The 19,816-nt window shown below is 38.5% G+C and overlaps 1 protein-coding gene across 13 annotated transcripts in view; it reads right to left on the bottom strand.

Annotated features, from left to right (window-relative positions):
* ANKS1B (ankyrin repeat and sterile alpha motif domain containing 1B) overlaps positions 1-19,816 on the bottom strand; it is a 1,105,230-nt gene that overhangs the window by 230,487 nt on the left and 854,927 nt on the right. The window lies entirely within an intron of this gene.

The raw sequence follows: 19,816 nt of genomic DNA, 5'->3' as shown, positions 1-19,816 counted from the left end.
GAGAGACAGAGACAGTGTGAGAGAGGGAGGACTAGAAAGAGAGGGGGGGAGAGAGAATCCCAAGCAGGCTCCGCACTGTTAGTGCAAAGGCTGATGTGGGGCTCAAACTCATGAAACCATGAAATCATGACCTGAGCCGAAACTGAGAGTTGGACCCTTAACTGACTGAGCCATCCAGGTGTCCCTTGACCTTCTTTTTGTTACTGAAAATGTCATGCTTGTTCCTATCTAAGGGTCTTTACATTGCTATGCCCTCTGCCTGGAATGTTCTTCCTCCAAATCTTGGCAAGGCTGGCTGTTTTGTTAACATTATGAACTCAGCTCAAATGCACTCTTGTTAAAGAGAATTCCCTTAACAACCCAACCTGAAATACTGTTCTAATCTTGCTGCAGTCCATTAGTCTGTTTATTTGATTCCCGACAATAGATGAGATGAAATGATCTCATCTATTTATTTACCTGATTTTATTGTTTCTTTTTGCTAGAGTGAAAACTTCACAAACAAGATCTTGTTTGTCTTGTACTTGTGTTTTTTTTCTTCCCTCAAATAGTTTCTGAAGTTTCTACTTCAACTACAAAACCTTTGTAAGGCTATGAGGAAATGTCTCTCTTTGACCTATTTTGATGTCTTTGGCCTAATTTATTTGTAAAAAATAAGATGTTTTTAAGTGTTTGTTCTTTCCCTCACATTTTCAAAACATGGAAGAAACATGGCTCCTAAGGTTTTTTGATTTGCCATCATCCTTGGGAGTTATCAATGAGTAATAGAAAAGGCTGGCTCTTTGTAGTTGGCTTCTTTTGAAATGTCTCTCTACTTTATAGGTCATGCTGATGGCATTTCCTTTGCACTCATTTTTCTAAATATTTATCAGCCATTAGAGGCTTTTCTTGCTGCTTGAAACTTAATTGAATGAATTCTTTGTTTCTTATGAACAGATGAACACAAATGGATTTCTAAAATACTCCAAGGAAACAGCGAGCTGCAGGAAAGATTTTATTCTTCACTTATGATATATTTTGGTAATTAAAGAGTCATTTCTTTTGTTAAGTACTAAGAGCAAAGTGATGAATATTGTTCAGGATAGAGCTGTGAAATATAGAATACCTTTAACTCTGTTTAAAAATCCGATTAACATTAATTTTACTTTATTAATTTGCCCTGTGAAATAAATACATTACTAATTACATGCAAAATGATATTTAATCTTCCTACTGGAGTCTACTATATTCATTTTAGCCCTCTTCATAGAAATGTTATTTGAAATGCCAAAGTAAATTATAATTATATTGAAATAATATTGGTTTTTAATTATGAAATACTTTTTATATAAAACTAATTTATTAAATATAATAAATACCTATAATATCTTACTTTTACATATGCTTCTGTTTCTGAAAAGTATGCATAATTAACATATAAAATATATAAAATTATGTATTCACTGATATAGGCCTATAGCTCTACAGATTTATATCTATATTTATATAGCTATATATCTATATCAGTGAGGCTTAAAAATTTGCCTTATAACACAATGATAGCGGGAGATCATGAAAATAATAACTGTGGCCTTATTAATATCAGGTTTTAATTACTGGGATACTTGTATTAGTTTACTGGGGCCGCCATAGCAAAGTGTCACAGACTGGGTGGCTTAAATAACAGAAATTTATTTTCTCACTTTTCTTCATACTAGACATCTGAAATAAGTGTCAACAGAGTGTTTTTCTTCTGAGGCTTGTAGATGGTTGTATTCTCCCTTGTCTTCACATGGTCTTCCCTCTGTACATGTCTGTGTCCTAATTTCCTTTTCTTATAAGGACACTGGAGGTAATGGGTTAGGTCCCACCTTAAAGACCTCATTTTAAATTAATTATCACTTTTACTACCCTATCTTCAAATACAGTCACATTCTGAGGTCCTGGGGGTTAGGACTTCAACGTAAGAATTTGAAGGGGGGGGAATACAATTTCACCCATAATACTTGTGTAAATTATGAAAAAAAGCAGTAATTAATACATAACTTCTTTTAACTTTTCTGAGGGAATGAATTAAAGAAGCTATCTGAAATACGATGTGCTATTTTAGCCAAGAAAATAATTTCTCACCATTTATGGTTTGTATCTTGAATAAAATTTCTTATTTATCTAACTTTTAAATAATTTTATAACCTTTATTATTTTGATAATAATCATACTGCCTACCATATATGGATGCCAGCACATCAGAATGGCTAAAATTAACAATTCAGGAAGCAACAGAGGTTGGCAAGGATGTGGAGAAAGGGGAGCACTTTTGCACAGTTAGTGGGAACGCAAAGTGATGCAGTCACTCTGCAAAACAGTATGGATATTCCTAAAAAATTAAAAATAGACTACCCTATGATCCAGCAATTGTATTACTAGGTATTTATCCAAAGGATACAAAAATGCTGATTCGAAGGAGTACATGCACCCCAATGTTAATAGCAGTGCTATCAACAATAGCCAAATTATGGAAAGAGCTCAGATGTCCAATGACTGATGAATGGATAAAGAAGATGTAGTGTAGGGGTGCCTGGGTGGCTCGTCAGTTGAGCATACAACTTCGGCTCAGGTCATGATCTCATGGTTTGTGGGTTTGAGCCCTGTGTCTCATGGTTTGTGGGTTTGAGCCCTGTGTCAGGTTCTTTGCTGACAGCTTTCTCAGAGCCTGGAGCCTGCTTCAGATTCTGTGTCTTCTCTCTCTGCACCTCCCCCGCTCATGCTTTGTCTCTGTCTGTCTCTCAAAAATAAGTAAATGTAAAAAAAAGTAAAAAAAAAAACAAAAAAAAAAACAGGTAGCATACACACACACACACACACACACACACACACACACGCACACACACACATGCAACATGGATGGAACTAGAGTGTATTATCCTAAGCAAACTAAGTCAGATATTATAAAGAAAGACAAAAGTAAGTCAGATATCATAAAAGAAAGACAAATATCATATGATTTCACTCATATGTGGAATTTAAGAAACACAACAGATGAACATACGGGAAGGGAAGGAAAAATAAGATAAAAACAGAGAGGGAGGCAAACCATAAGAGACTCTTAAAGACAGAGAACAAACTGAGGGTTGCTGGAGGGGATTTGGGTGGGGGGATGGGATAAATGGGTGATGGGCATTAAGGAGGGCACTTGTTGGGATCAGCACTTGGTGTTATATGTAAGTGATTAATCACTAAATTCTACTCCTGAAACCAATACTACACTATGTGTTAACTAACTTGAATATAAATAAATAAATAAATAAATAAATAAATAAATAAGAATGGTTCATACCCAGAAATCAATGTGATACACCACATTAACAGAATGAAGGATAAAATAATATGATCATCTCAATAGATGCATAAAAAGCATTTGACAAAACTCAATATCCTTTCATGATAAAAGTTCTTAACAAATTAGGTATAGAAGGGACTTAACTCAATACAGTAAAGGCTATATATGAAAAGCCCATAGCTAAAATCATACTCAATGGTGAAAAAGTGAAAGCTTTTCCCCTAAAATCTGGAACAATGCAAGGATGCTCATTCTTGCCATTTCTATTCAACATAGTATTCAAAGTCTTAGCCAGAGTAATGGGGCAGAAAAAGGAATAAGAGGTATTAAAACTGGAAAGGAAGAAGTAAAATTATCTGTGTTTGCAAATGATATGATCTTATATGTAGAAAACTCTAAAGACTACACACACACACACACACACACACACACACACACACCAAACCATTAGAACTAAGAAACAAATTTTACAAAGTTTCAGTAATCAAAATAACATACAAGAAATCAGTTGCACTTCTATGCACTAAAAACAAATGAGACAAAAGGAAATTGAGAAAATAATCCTATTTGCAATGCACTAAAAAGACAAAATACTTAGGAATAAACTTAACCAAGAAGGTGAAAGACTTATACAGTGAAAAGTATAAGATGCTGGTGAAAGAAATTAAAGCAGATACAAATAAATGGAAAGATATTCCAGGTTCATGGATCAGAAGAATTAATATAGTTAAAATGTTCGTACTACACAAGGCATTCTACAGATTCATTGCAATCCCAATCAAATCTCAATGGCATTTCTTACAGAAATAGAAAAATAATCCTAAAATTTGTATGGAACCACAAAAGACCCTAAGTAGCCAAAGCAATTTTGAGCAAGTAGAACAAAGCTGGATGTATCACACTTCCTGGTTTCAAAATATAATACAAAGCTGCAATAATCAAAACAGTACAGTATTAATATAAACACAGGCATAGAGACCAATGGAAGAGAATAAAGAGCCCAGAAATAAAACTATGCAAATAACTGTCAACTAATCTTCAACAGATTGTCAAGAATACACAATGGGGAAAAGGTTGTTCAGTTAATGGTATCGGGAAAATTGGATATCCACATGCAAAAGAATGCAATTGGACCCTTAGACAATACACAAAAATCAACTCAAAAGGCATTAAAGACTTAAACATAAGACCAGAAACTATAAACTCCTAGAAGAAAACATAGGGAAAAGCTTCATGACACTGGTCTTGGCAATGATTTCTTAGATACAACACCAAAAGCACAGGTACCAAAAAGCAAAAATAAATAATTGGGATTACATCAAACTAAAAATTTTCTTCGCTGCAAAGGCAATAATCAACAAAATGAAAAGGCAACACATGGAATGGGATAAAATATTTTAAAACCATATATCTAATAAAGGGTTAATCTCCAAAATATACGAAGACATCTAAACTCAACAGCAAAAAACCAAATAAGCCAATTAAAAAATGGGCAGAGGACCTAAATAGTCATTTCTTAAAAGAAGAGATACAAATGGCCAACAGATTTATGAAAAGAGGTCAATATCATCATCAGGGAAATGTAAATCAAAACCACAATGAGATATCACCTCACATCTATTATTTTATCAAAAAAACCTAAAGATAATAAATGGTGGGGAAGATGTGGAGAAAAGGGAATACTGCATACCATTGTAAGAATATTAATTGGCACAGCCACAATTTTGGGAAGTTCCTCAAAGAATTAAAAACAGAACTACCATAGGATCCAGAAATCTTGGGTATGTATTCAAAGGAACTGAAAGTAGGATGCCAAAGATATGTGCACTCCTATGTTCATTGCAGCATTATTCACAATAGCCAAGACATGGAAGCAACTAAATGTCCATCAGCAGATGAATGGATAAGGAAAATGTGGTATATACATACAATGAAATATTATTCAGACTAAAAAAGATGGAAATGCTGTCATTTGCGACAATATGGGTGGATGTGGAGGACATGATGCTAAGTGAAATAAGGCAGGCACAAAAGGATAAATGCTACATGATGTCGCTTATATGATGAATCTAAAATAAACTCATAGAAGCAGAATAGAATGGTAGTCACCAACGGCTTGTGGGAGGAGGAAACAGAAAGGTATTAGTAAAGGGTATAAAGTTTCAATTATACTAGATGAATAAGTCCTAGAGATCTACTGTTCAGCATAGTGCCTATCATTAACAATACTGTATCGTATACTTAAAGATTTGGTAAAGAGGGTAAATCTTATGTGACATGTTCTTATCACAAAATAAGAAAAATAATAATAAATATGAAGGCAGGAGGGAACTTTTGGAAGTGACATATGGGTTTATGGCACAGATTGTGGTATAGTTTCATGGGTGTAGACCTTATCTCCGTCATCAAGTTGTATACATTAACTATGGACAGGCTTTTTAATGTCAAAAACAATTTTTAAAAATGAATATCTGCTGGAGAAAATTAATGTAATAATGGCATACTTCTTGGTTAAAAAAGTTGTGTATAAATACAAGGATTAAAACAATATACATAATATATTTCCATTATTCTTTTAAAAAGAAACAAACCAGGACGCCTAGGTGGCTCAGTCATTTAAGTGTCCGACTCTTGATTTCGGTTCAGGTCATGATCATCTCACAGCTTGTGCATTCGAGCCCTACATCTGGCTCCGTGCTGACCGCACAGAGCCTGCTTGGGATTCTGTCTCTCCCTCTCTCTCTGCCCCTCCCCTGCTCATGCTCTCTCTCTCTCTCTCTCTCTCTCTCTCTCAAAAAAAAAAAAAAAAACTTAAAAAGAAACATACCAAAAATAAGCTAAAAATATACCCCCAAATATAACCATCAATATATTAAAATGTACCACACATCATTATATGTTAGTTGCCATTTAAAATTACTAGAAGGCTTTATAACAAACTATTGTTAAGAGATGTTACTTCTTTCTTTAGGGACTGGGATTGGGCAAATAGAGGGAGTAAGAAAATGGCAAGAATTTGCCATTTGTATTCTATACATGACTGTGTTGTTTAAGTTAATGGAGGCAAAAATTATTACTTGTATTGGTCACATTTTCTAAATATGTATGTGGTAAGTAACCAACAAACATGGTAAGTAACCAACAAACATTTAGAAGATGCTTAGTTTTTATTTTTCCTACCATCTCAGAGAACTACATTCTATCTTTTGATATTTAAATGCATTTCAATACATTCATATAATGTTTATTGAAATTTCTCTAATTCCTTTTGTTAAAAAGGTTCATTTCAAAGTTCTTTGGAGTTTGCATTCATTTCTGATTTGGCCACATTTCTTTTCTCTTAAAATGAAAAAATATGTTAATTTTAACTGCCACTGATAATGTCCATGTGTACTGCCTTGGCCTGTCTTCTGGTTTGGAAACTTCTGAAGGGTGAATGGATATTTGTCTGGTGTTCTATGTGCATCCTGTCCTCTTGTCGCTTTTCTAGTGTCACAGGGAAGGAACAGCTGTCATCTGTCCTGGGGATTCAGCCTAGAGCCTGGCACTGTGGGAATTTACTGAGGCTGCTTTGGGGAAAGATGTGAAACTTCATGATAATCATAACTGGATACTAGAAAGACACTGGAAGGAAGGAACTGGAAGAGTTAAAGGGAAATCTCACAGAGGATTATGAATTTGAGATGATTTTTGGAGCCAGACCGATCTAAGCATATTTTAAGAGTCAGCTTTATTTATTATTATATTCTAAAACATAAGAGATTTTCTAGTAAGGATTCTAAGAGGAACTTGTAAACCTGGAGCATGCTTAGATAAGGTTACTGAAAATTATAATGAAAACAATCACCAAGAATGTTAAAAATGAGAATCATTGCTTTGGGTTGAAGGAAAGCTGCACGTATGATAATATGTTTCATCGTTTGGAAGTCGTGTTGGTGTATGAGAGAGATGGCCAACTGGGTGGTGAGAAAATGGTGGTACATATGTCATAAGAGCATAGTTACATAACTTAGTACATTTTATTAACCATAAAAATAAAGTTAAAAGATTAAAATGTAGCCTCTGTGTGTCTATGTAAAAAAAGAGACAAAAACTGTTAACAGTCTAGAGAGGATTAGTCTCTGATCAAGCACTACAAATACTAATCTATTCACATATAATATAGAACCAATGTTAAATAACAACAATGAAACATTTTCACTTTCATATTTCGCTTTACTTTTGGAATAAAAAGTGATGGGAGAAAGATATTCAGCACTGGTTGTGTCTGGTTAGAAGAACACCAGAACCACCTAGTGGAGTTTTCATTTACTGCACAGCCCTTGTGCTTTAGTACTGGTTGTAGTGGCTGAGATAAGCCACACAGCGAAACCAGTGGTTAGGATCTCTCTGCGGCTTACAACAGGAATAGTAATTGTTAATCTGCAACACAAAAGCTGTCCCTGAATAGTTGAAAGAGAAGTCCCTACCCACCAAACACTCACTAACTAACACACTGCTGCTTTTAGAAGCACTGTCAGAGTTAAATATTTGGCTGTTCAGACGATAGGAAGTGCACCTGGAGCTTTAAATTTTCGGTGAAAATTGATGAGCAAGGTAACCTGTGGAAATTCATCTGCGTTCATGGTACAGTCATCCTTTTGATAAACGAGAGTAGAGAAATCTACAGAGCACGGCCAAGGAGTTACACCAGCAGCTTGACCTTTATATAAATTTGTGGATACACAAGCTGGAGCTTATAATCAATTGTGGTTTTGCAGCAAAGTAGCTCACATGGTTACAGTGTGCCCGGGCCATTCTGGATCCCATGACTGAGCCTGCTGGGCCTCTGTGTCTTGGTGACGATGACAGATGTTTCATATACCATATTGGAATTTGGGATGATAGGTCAGACAAATAACAAACATTCTGGGAAAAGAGACCTTGGTGAAATGCAAACGGTTATAAAATGGCAAATTTTAGTAAATTCTGATGCCGCATCAAAGATTAATTAAATATCATAATTTATTATACATCAAAAGAAAAAGACACACCAGGATGTAAGGGGAATGGGAAAGTTGATGCAATTTTAACCTGTGAGTGGGTAGTTTAACTGTTGAGCAGATGGTAGGCTTCGGGCTATGAGGGGGTGCTTTTCAGCCAGGCACCACATGTGAAGGGCACGTGGATGGGCTGGGCTCTCCCAAAGCTTCATGGCTGCGGCTGGCTGCCATCAGGAGACATGGGCAGTGGCTGAAACTGCTACTCATCTAGTCTACTAACAATTCATTACAGTGTGAAGGAAGCTAGGTGGGCACTCTCTGCGGACTGAAATTTCAGACTCTGATTTTTATGAAAGTGATGACCCCTTCCTAACACTTTAGAAGCTAAGGTAGGAACAATTTCAGTTCACAAAAATAAAGCCCAATTCCTCTTTTTGTTGGACTATCCAATAAAATGCTAAGGAATGTGTGAGGAGAAGAAAAAAGGAAGAAGAGGAACAGAAAATAAAAAATGAAGAAAAAATTTGGAAGGACAGAAAAAGATGATGTACACCAACAATTACAACACCAACAATAATAAAATGGAGGGTAGAGAGGGGGAAGATAGGACTTCAGAGAAGTCAAGGTGAAGGGCTTCAATATAAAGAATTTCATTTCCCAAGATAGGCTCCTGGACTTCTCAGGGCCCATGAGGAGAATAACAAGAGACTGTTAGCTGTTTTTAATATTCTGAGAAGCCTCTTATTCCATCTCTTAGCACTTACAGGAACTTGCAATTCTAAAGTTACCGGTGCTTCTTTGTTTCATGGCTCCATAAAGTCAGGACCATCCTTGGAATAACCAACACCATCATTGTGCAGAAGAGCCTGCTGGTTAGAGCTGTGTGCTCTAGAGGACAGACCTCCTGGGTTCTCCCACTGCTCAACCCTCACTACCCATGGCATATGTCCTGCCAATTGGCTGACCTAACAAACATTCCAAGATCCCTTTTTGCCTTGCTGCCTTCTATTCTAGGGGCTTGAAAAAAGAAAGAAAACTTGAATTTTACTTTCCCAGGTCTCTTCCCAGGACCTGGCTAATGAGAGGTGAGGAGAAAGTGATAAGGGATTCTGGAAAGATTGACTTCCTGCTGAAAGGGGTAGTGCAGGTGTCACTGCCTCTCTCTCCCTCACATAAATGTGGATGTGATGCTTGTATACAGGGCAGCCATGTGGGCTCGGGAGGGAAAATGTCAGGCAGTTCTCGGAGATGCTCGCCCTGACGTCTTTGAGCCACAGAACCAACACTAGGAGCAAATGACCTCCCAGCTCATCATGATATGAGAAAAATAAATGTCTAATGGTTTCAATCACTGCTAGTTGGGCTTTCTGTTACTTTTACAAAAAGCATGCCTGTTCTAACAGTTGTGTGACTTGAAGCAAGTCACTTTACTGTTTCAATATCCTCGTTTGAAAACAGGGATTATAGCAATATCTTCCTGATAGGATTGTCACGAAGATTAAATGAGATCATATACATAAAGAGCACAAAGCAAGTGCTACACAAGGGTAAGCTGTTATTTTTATTACCATCTTGACAATGGGTTCTCAATCATCTTGGTCAAATGAGTGAATGAGCAGAGTACAAGGTCAGACCCAAGGGGTATAGCGTGAATCCAAGAAGCAATGTGATGACTCATTTTCTTTTCTGCTTGAGAAAAATGAGAAAAGGAGGAGGGGGGGGCAAATGAGGGAGAGCCCAAGAGGGGCCAGGTGGGTGCTGTGTGGGTGTGAGATGGCATGAAAAACCGCCTGTGGCGGATGGTTGGTGTGCTGGTGCTAAGGATCGAATGTAAGACCCACGCATACCAGCATCAAGTAGATACTGAATAAACATTTGTTGGCTCACTGAATAAATGAATGAACTGTTAGGGTGTTCACTAAAAAAGAAATTGCTATCTCTTCCTTTAAACTAAAGAGATAGAGGAGACAGAAGGTTTTTTCCCCAGTGCCATCTGCGAGCCTTTTACAATATTTGCCTGAAATTATGTGGGTGAAGATGTATTGCTCTATAATTGCCTGTGCCCTCGCAAGGAGCCGATAAGAACATCCGGTGGGGGCAGAAGCAGAAGCAGAAGCAGAAGCAACAGATTTCCCACAGAGTAAAGTCTTCTGTTGTCATAAAAAGCCCCTTGCTGTAACAAATGAGAAAATGAAGAGGAGAGCCTATGGAAGAGAAGCAGACACCGCCTAATAGGCACATATCTTTGCAGTTTCCCACCAGGAGCCAGCTGTTCATTAAACACGGAACAAATGCGAGAGCTTGGTTATGACCGGCTCGTCTCCACGCCCCAGCTCTGGGGCCGCGCGGCATTTGTGAGAGCATCGCTTTCCTGGCCTCGGCCCTGTGACAGCCAAGCTGTCTTGTCAGAATCACCTTATATGAACAGCTCCTCTGCATCTACATTCACCCAGGTCGGCTCGGAGGAGGCTCAGTGCATTTCTAATCCTTCCTAAAAACGTGCAGAAGGCAATGGGAATCTGAAACGTATAAAAGGCTTAGTCATGGGATTTTAAAGTGGATGCCTCCGCATGAAGGATTAACTTTGATGGCCATGTTTCTGAACATTATTTGCATCACAACTTGACACGGATGCCTCAAATCTTGTCTTTTTTCTTTTCTTTTCTTTTCTTTTCTTCCCTATCCCCTGTTTTCATCTCTCCTCTCTCTGGATTACTTTGGCCTGAATTTTGCGTGCATTTTTGAATGCAGTAAGCAAACAGAAAGAAAGACCCCATTTGAATAGTGAATGGACTTGCATTCTGTTTAGGGGTGTGCTTTTGCCCTTGGGCTCTATAAGGACGAGACCCATAATAAAACGTTGATGCAGATGGGACACATAGTCACATGCGCACATGCGCGTGCACGCGCGCACGCACGAGCGCACTCACACACACATGCCACCCGTTCAAAGTAGATGTGAGTCAAAAACATATGCTGGTGAACTCGGTTTGCTGATGACATTCCGCACAGTGAGCCCACTCAGTACAGCTGCGGGGGTTGGCACAGTAACTCTTCATGGGAATAAATAGATGGCTGAGATGAACCATGAGATGCTGAAGGTTTTCTTCCAGCGACTGAAGACATAGAAACCAGCTTCTCTTCTACCCTCTCCAAACAAGGTCCCATGGTTGAGCCTTGTAAAACGAGGGTCTTCTAAATCTGAGCATCATAGAGTCTTCTAGGTAAGACCCTATAATTTGGGTCGTACTACAACTCGGAAACACTTTAACACAGACTACGTGGGGCTGTGGGCAAAGAGCACAAACCTTCAAAATCATGGAGTTTTAATTAAAACTTTATCTCTGTCTATCGAAGCCTTGTTTGCCCTAGCTGTAGCTTACTCCTTCCAATAGCACAAGCGCTTTGAGCAATTTACTGGTCCATTCACTCGCCAAATATTTATTGAATGTCTACCACTAGCAAAGTGGGTACAGCCCCTGCCCATGAGGGGTTCGTGGTAACCAGAGCACTGCCCTGGGTAATGAAATTAACTCAAATTTGATTCCATATTAAAATAACAGTAGAGTACCACAGGTAGGTATGTACAAGAGGTTTACTCCCTCTTCCTCCTCATTCCTCTAAGCATTTACTTGGAGCCCATCTGTATGGGGGCTATGCTGGTGCAGTGCTATGGGGCACAACAAGTGAAACGGTGACAGTCTGATTCAATAAACCGCAGACTCATGACCAGAAACAGACCTCCTCCCTTGTGCTGCAACTCCTGCCATTTGTGGCCTCATCCCCAAACTCCTTCTGAAATCCCAGAAATGAGTGGAGGCTAAGAATCTCAAAGATGCTTTGAGATCTGCCTGTAGATTTTGATAATCATGACACTAATGATATCAGGTAACATAAAAAGCTAATATTGTGCTCTTATTATGTGCCAGGCACTGTTCTAAGCACTTTAAATATCTTATTTCACTTACTCCTCTGTCATTTAGTATAAACCCTAACATTGCCCCCACTATTCAGATGAGGAAACTGAAGCACTGACTTAAACCCACTCAATTTTAACTGCTCATCTATAAGGCAAGTGAACCCCAGAAGACACACAGATTCTTAACTATTAGGCTGTGCCACTTCTCAATCACTCTGCCAAAAGCTACATGAAACAGACACATTATGCCATTAAAATCCCAAACACTGAGGGGATATAACAAGGTATACAAAATAAGTTAGGGATTTTCTCTTGCTGTTGCTTCACTGTTTTCTCCAAATAAACCCCGTTCTTTAATCCATAGTCACCTTAAGGATGTGCTGTAGGAGCCATCTACACACTAGCTGCTTTTAAGGAAAGATGGTCAGGAACTGATTAGGAAAGAATACTATTATTTAATCTGGCACCTAAGTACTTGAGCAGCCATAGACCTGGTGAGTTAGAAAATATGTAGGTAGAAGCGATGTCTCTATGGAAACAGATGCAAAGATTCAGTGAATACTAGGCTCATTGGACTTTTCATGAAGACAGTGGCAGCTTTTCTTACACATCTGTAGCCTGATGTGGGAGTTTGATGATGATGAGGGGCAAACTAGAGGCATACTCTTCTTTCTAGTCACTGTTCCTAACTGCTATGTTGAATCTCCCACCTCTCCTAGATGACCACTGCTTGATGACACGTTGGGAAGACACCTAGTCACGGAAAGTTCTGTCCAGTCCAGTTGGATACTCCACTATCATATTTCAAGATTTCTCACTGCTCCATCGATGGATAGACTTGTGACTCAAGGGGCTGATATGGGGGTGTTTGGGTGACTTTTCCACCTGGGAGTGTGGCATGGGGCTTCTTTGGTTCTAGGATGCCTCCTTCCACCTCCTGCAACACACAATTCCTCCCATTTTGGAGGCTGGGAGGGAGGATGGGATGGGTTAAAATCTCTTTGTTTCCTCCATTGTTTTTGCTGCTTCTCTGGCTTACACCAGTAACTGTTGAGACTCTCTGTGAGGCATATGTCCAGGTGTTAGCACTGGACATATGTGGGCTCTTTGGGGTCCCTCCCATGAGAGATATGGCTCTGGTTCAAATGTGTTTAGTCCCCCTCAGCTACCTCAGCCACTAGCAGCTATTACTACACTGCCTGCATTTTCCTGTCTGGTGGGCACCTTACGGGCACATGGGTTGGACAGTGGGAGGAGAAGCACTGATATAGTAGAAAGAGTCTCACCACTTCTTAGTGAGCCCTGAAGAAGTTATCTGGTAGCTGCTCTGTTTGTAACATTAAATACTTAACTCCCTTTCCCCAGCTTTGAGCCCTAAGAACCAGTTCTTAGACAAAAAGAAAAATTCTCTTTTACATCCTATTATAATAACAAACTTTGATCAAAGCCTTAGGATAAAAAGCATCAAGAGGTTTCTCTCCTCTTCCTCCTTCCCTTCTTCCTTTCCCTTGTTCCCCCTCTTTCCTTTCTTCACAGCCTTCCTTCTCTTTCCCTCCCACCCTCCCTCCATTCCTTTCTCCAAACAACAACCATATAAACTAAAATATGAGGGACAAAAAAGCCTAGAAAATCAGTATTGTCTTAATGCCAATGACAGAACTTTAACAGAGCAGAGGAATTTGGAATATTAGAAGATAGGAAACAATTTTAGTTTCCTGAGAACTTTGGTGGCATTTCTACCTGCCCCAATCTTGGACAGTATTTTTCCATGCCTGGGAAGCCTCCTGCAAACCAGTTGGCATCGCAGTCAGCCAGACAAAGCAGATAAAGGGCTTTATCACCCTCTGAGCTCAACCTGATTATGTCTGGATCTGAGCTTTCCAGTTCTGAATGCTTGATCACTGGTCCAAGAATGTAACTTGAGTAGACATGCTGAACTCACATCCTCCTCCTTACAGACTGCTATTGAAATGCTTTCAAAAATATAGAAGAAAAAATTTACAGAAACTAAGGAAGGATATTGTTCACATGCTAGAAACATCAAAGAATTCCTGCAAGATTTCATGCTAGAGAAGATGGTGTGAAGACAGGGCCAACTTGCTCTATGTTCATCACTGAGGAAGGAGAGACTGCATGGGAAACCCACCAGTGCTCTTAAGCTCAGGGTAGCAGGGTTGAAGATGAGAGCTAGCACCAGGGAAGATGGCAGTGAAAAATATTTATACCTCTCTGTATTCCCAAGTATTACACTGAATGTCAGAACTGGCCTGAATTGGGGAATACTGTTAGTTCAGTCATGGTTTACATTTGCAAAGGATGGTGCATTAAGAGATGGTGGAAGACATGGTCAAGATCGATGCTAATGGCCATTCCTTATGGAGGAGTTACTGAGCTTCCTTCAGGCTACCACAAAAGGTGAAGAAAAGGATCTGTTCGAAACAACTTGTTCAGCTGCCTCAGTTTGCAGCTACCTTTTTGACATAGGCATCTAGATCACTCAGAGGTAAGAGAAAAATAAAGGAAATCTAAATGTTCTTCTTTTAGTTGGACCTAAGAGATTTGAACACAATGTCCTAGTAGAATCTATTGCAAATACTGGAATCTTTGTAAGGATGAGCAAACAGAGAGAAGTTACTGGACATAATGACTGTAGTTCAAAAGAAGAGGGTCAGGATGAGGAACTGATTCTGAACTCCTGGCTCTACGTTCCCCAAACTTCCTTCTTCAGTTATGGTCCCTCCAAGACTCAGCATCCATTGTGACTCTCCCTTATCAATTGAACCCCCTGTTCTGTAGAGGAAAAGCATATTTTCTATTTTTTAAAATGTTTATTTATTTCATATTTTCTATTTTATGTAGCTCTCCAGCTCAGTGTCTCCTGTAGTCAGGGATTAATTAATCCTTTCCCCAGCTCCTAGCCTTGCAGAACTCTAGCTCTCCATGGGGCACAGTGGGCCTCGTATTCAGGAAGTCAGGGATGCTAGGCAGAGCTTGACATAAGTGAAGAGAATTGAATGATGCTGGGAAATCTCCTGTCAAAATTTCCTCCCTCGTGTTATTCTACCATTTGCTAATTAGCTCCCTGATTCATAAAGGATTATGTCACTTTTTTTGCTTAAGAGTTGAGTCATCTATGCAAAGGAAATACTGGGTGAATTAAAACTAGAAATCTTTATTAGCTTCTGCCTCAAGAGCAGGAGCAATTAGAGCAAAGCTCACTGGGAATGTGTGTAGGATAAATAAGGTGTTGGGGGTAACAGCAAAAGAGACAGTAAGCAAGGGGCCAGGAACACAGGAGGGAACTCAAGAGAGGCAGGAGAACCCCAAGAGCAATCTTTGTCAATGGAAAGCTTACTGGCCCATTATTTGGTGTTCTCAGTTATTCTTGATAGAGGGCGAGCAGTGGACTTTACAGCTAGCCTGCTGGTTCAGAAAGGCTACAGCTTGGCTCTGTCCCATTCTACCTCAGGAACCTCAAGGTAGGTCCCTCTGTACCTCAGTTTCTTCATATATAAAACAAGGATAATATTGGTGCCTGCATCATAAAGTTGTCAGGATTAAATGAGTCAACACATACAAAGTATTTAGAAGAGTACATGGCATAGAGTAAATGTTAGTTGTTACTAGTATTCTTCTGTATCACAAAGGTACTTCTTTTTTTTTTTTAATTTTTTTTTCAACGTTTTTTATTTATGTTTGGGACAGAGAGAGACAGAGCATGAACGGGCGAGGGGCAGAGAGAGAGGGAGACACAGAATCGGAAACAGGCTCCAGGCTCTGAGCCATCAGCCCAGAGCCTGACGCGGGGCTCGAACTCATGGGCCGTGAGATTGTGACCTGGCTGCAGTCGGACGCTCAACCAACTGCGCCACCCAGGCGCCCCCATCACAAAGGTACTTCTAATGTCAGAACTCTTACACTCAGAAGCCACCAGGGCAGGAGTAAGGACCACTATATCCTGAGTATCCATGCTCCAGATACTGTATATGAAATATTTCATTTAAGCCTCACATGTTTATGAAATACATACTGCCCCAAATTTGCAGGTGAGAAAATTGTGTTTCACCCTCTCTGAGGGTGAGCTCTGACCCAAGGCCATAGAGCTAAAAAATGATAAAGTTGGCTATGGTATCTCATGTCATAATTTACACAGTTCTATTTGGAAATAAAAATGTAAATAAATGGTATAAGCAGCTAAAAACACCTCTGGCACTAAATTTCTATAGTAGTTATGCTCATAACCCTTATCTTCCTGATAATGCTCACATTCACTGCCCATCTTAACTATAGCATAATGTTTCAGCAGATAGTAGACTTTTAGTCCAGAAAGTTTGTGTGTGTGTGTGTGTGTGTGTGTATGTGTGTGTGTGTGTCCGTATATATATATATATATATATATATATATACACACACATATATATATATGTGTGTATATATATATATATTAACTGAACACTATATGAAACACATCAAAAGGGAGGAAAGCAGTCCTGTTCATTGTGTAAATGTAAAGATAAATACAAATGTAAACCATATAGTAAAAGAGAGGTGTGTTTGGAGTTGAATTTCCAGGCTGGATACACATAAGAAGGCACCTTTCCTCTATTACTTAATTAGAAGTAATTCAATGAGTATCCAATAGGTGAGGCTGCTTTATGAAAGGAAATTAAATGCTTGAAACAGTTCAGATTTTTTTTAACGTTTATTTAGTTTTGAGACAGAGAGAGACAGAGCATGAGCAGGGAAGGGGCAGAGAGAGAGGGAGACACAGAATGTGAAGCAGGCTCCAGGCTCTGAGCTGTCAGCACAGAGCCCGACGCGGGGCTCGAACTCATGGACTGCGAGATCATGACCTGAGCCGAAGTCAGACGCTTAACCGACCAAGCCACCCAGGTGCCCCAAAATAGTTCAGATTTTGAAAAACAACCTGACTGGGTTTCAAGGTGCTTTCTCACTGTACTTTTCTGCCAGGATGCTAATAATAATAAATATGCACATATTTGGAGGAGGCAAAGAGCATGGATAATTTAACTACTGTGGTAGGCAGAATTCTAAGATAGCCTCTAAGATTCCTGCCCCTGGTACACACAGCCTGCATAATCCCCTTGAGTGTGGCAGGATCTGTGAATTTGGTGGGATTGTCACTCTTGATTAGGTTAAATGACAAGGATGAAGACACGTTTCAGATGTAATTAAGATCCTTAATCAGTCGACTTTGGGTTAATTTAAAGGGAGGTTATCCTGGGTGGGCCTGACCTAATCAGGTGAATCTTTAAAAGAACATGAGGCATGAGAGAGATTATTCACTGGCCTAGAAGAGATAGACATCTATGTTGTGAACTATCTATGGAGAGGAGTGGTCTCTAGGAGCGGAGAGCCTCTGTCCTGTAACTATAAGGAACTGAATTCTCTCAACAAACATTTGAGCCTGGAGGAGCTTCAGATGAGATCTCAGCCCCACCCGATACCTCGATTGTAGCCTATGAGACTCTGAGCAGAGAACTCAGCTTAGTTGTGTCTAGACTCACAGAGCACATGGACCCAAAGAAACTGAGAAATCTATTTATGTTGTTTTAAGATACTAAATATGTAGTAATTTGCTACACAACAATAAAAACAAAATAGATCCTGAATTATTAAATCATTATCAAATAGTCCTGAATTATTAAAAATTGGTTGCATAAGTGAAAGAATAAATGTATATTTGCATTGGAAGATTTGGAGTTTCCACATGAAAAATCAAATGTAATTGAAATAACCTCAGAGTAGCTATTCTGGAGGTCTGTTACTCAAATACTTGCTGGATGAAAGAGTGCTATGCTTATGGACATAACAATTGATTGCAGACTGTCAAAACTTCCTGTAAGTGTAGGAAAAGCTGAAACTCTAGCTGTAAAAAAAAGTGGTATTTTTCTTTTCTTGAAACAACAGATACTATTCATTGTGCTGCCATAGTCAAAATATTATATTAGAAATTGCAAAGCACTTTCACATGCAGATATTTCTGTTATTATGCAACTTATATATTTCAAAAAGCCACCGTGTTCTAGAAATAAGTAGTAAAATCCACAGAGCTTCTGGGAAAACTGGGGGTAGGGACACAATACTCAAAACTTTGTCAGTGACACATTAAAAAAAAGATAGCCTGATAAAAAAGTGTAGCATAGTTTTACACATGTCAGATGGTTAAGAAATACAAACACACACAAGTAATATATGAATACTACAATAATTATGACACTTTGAAAAAGATCTTAAGTTTACTTGTGGGGGTGGAAGTTGGAAGGGTTGTAGACTGTGAGTTTTTGTGAAGTGGTGGAAGAAAGGTGATCTGAAATCAAAGGGAAAAGTATCACCAGTTGTGGATGGGTGTGGTTCCCAACACAGGTGGTGAACTGAGGTAGACAGTAAATGTTTGAGCTGTGTGCATGCCTGTTTTGTGTATTCTTATGTGGCTGGGCTCAGCTGGGTGCAACTGTGTTCACCTTGTGCTTCCCATGGTCTAAATAATGCATAAGCAAAATGAAATTTGTATTATGCTAATTGTTCTCTAATAACATTAACATTATTAGACATTATGTTAATGTTACATTAACATTAACATTATTTTGTTAACATATGTTAACATTAACATTAACATTATTTTGGAAACACTTGTCTTTGAAACAAGGGTTATAGCAGAATTGGCTGTCCATTATGTTACGTGATTCTTACAACAACAGCATGAAATTGGGAGGTAATTGAGATGAAACTGAACTGCAGACAGAAAGCTAGTAAATAATCAAGCCAGACTGAACTGAGATCTTCTGACTTCGGTTCTGTGTTCTTCCCCCATATCACTCCAGGAATGCCCCAGTCTGGCATGTCTGGAATCTGCATGGTATTTTCGTTTCCTTACTCCAATTTTTAAGACTTTATATTTGCAACAACATGGATGGACATAGAGGTATTATACTAAGTGAAATAAGTCAATCAGAGAAAGACAAATACCATAGGATTTCATTTACATGTGGAATTTAAGAAACAAAACAAATGAACAAAGAAAAAAACAGATGAACAAAAACCAGACTGTTAAATACAGAGAACAAGCTGGTAGTTGCCAGAGGGGAGGTGGTTAGGTAATGGGTGAAATAGAAGAAGGGATCAAGAGTACACTTATTGTGATGAGCACTAAGTAATGTATAGACTTGTTGAATCACTGTATTGTACACCTAAAATTAATGTATATGTTAATTATATTTTAATAAAAAATACTTCATATTTTCAATTACAAATTTCTTTTAACCCCTAGAAGTATCTTGATCCATAAGGTAATATCTTCTCAGTCATGGAGAATTCCTCCAAAGACAACATTCTATTTTTATTAATGAAAATGTAAATAAAACTGTGTATTACAAAAGATTTAAGATTTTTGTTAATTATTTTCCAAAATACAATTATGATGCAACTCAAAAATGATTTCAAAGTTTTTACTCTAGTCTTCTCTCATATTAATCCTATACATATATATATATATATATATATATATATATATATATATATATACATATATATATATATACTTTTTTAGTAACTTCTATCCCTAACGTGGGGCTC

This window comes from Puma concolor, chromosome B4, assembly GCF_028749965.1.
Source record: "Puma concolor isolate L17-30 chromosome B4, mPumCon1.1.hap2, whole genome shotgun sequence".
Taxonomy (NCBI): Eukaryota; Metazoa; Chordata; class Mammalia; order Carnivora; family Felidae; genus Puma; species Puma concolor.
This window is presented reverse-complemented; position numbering and strand designations above follow the sequence as displayed.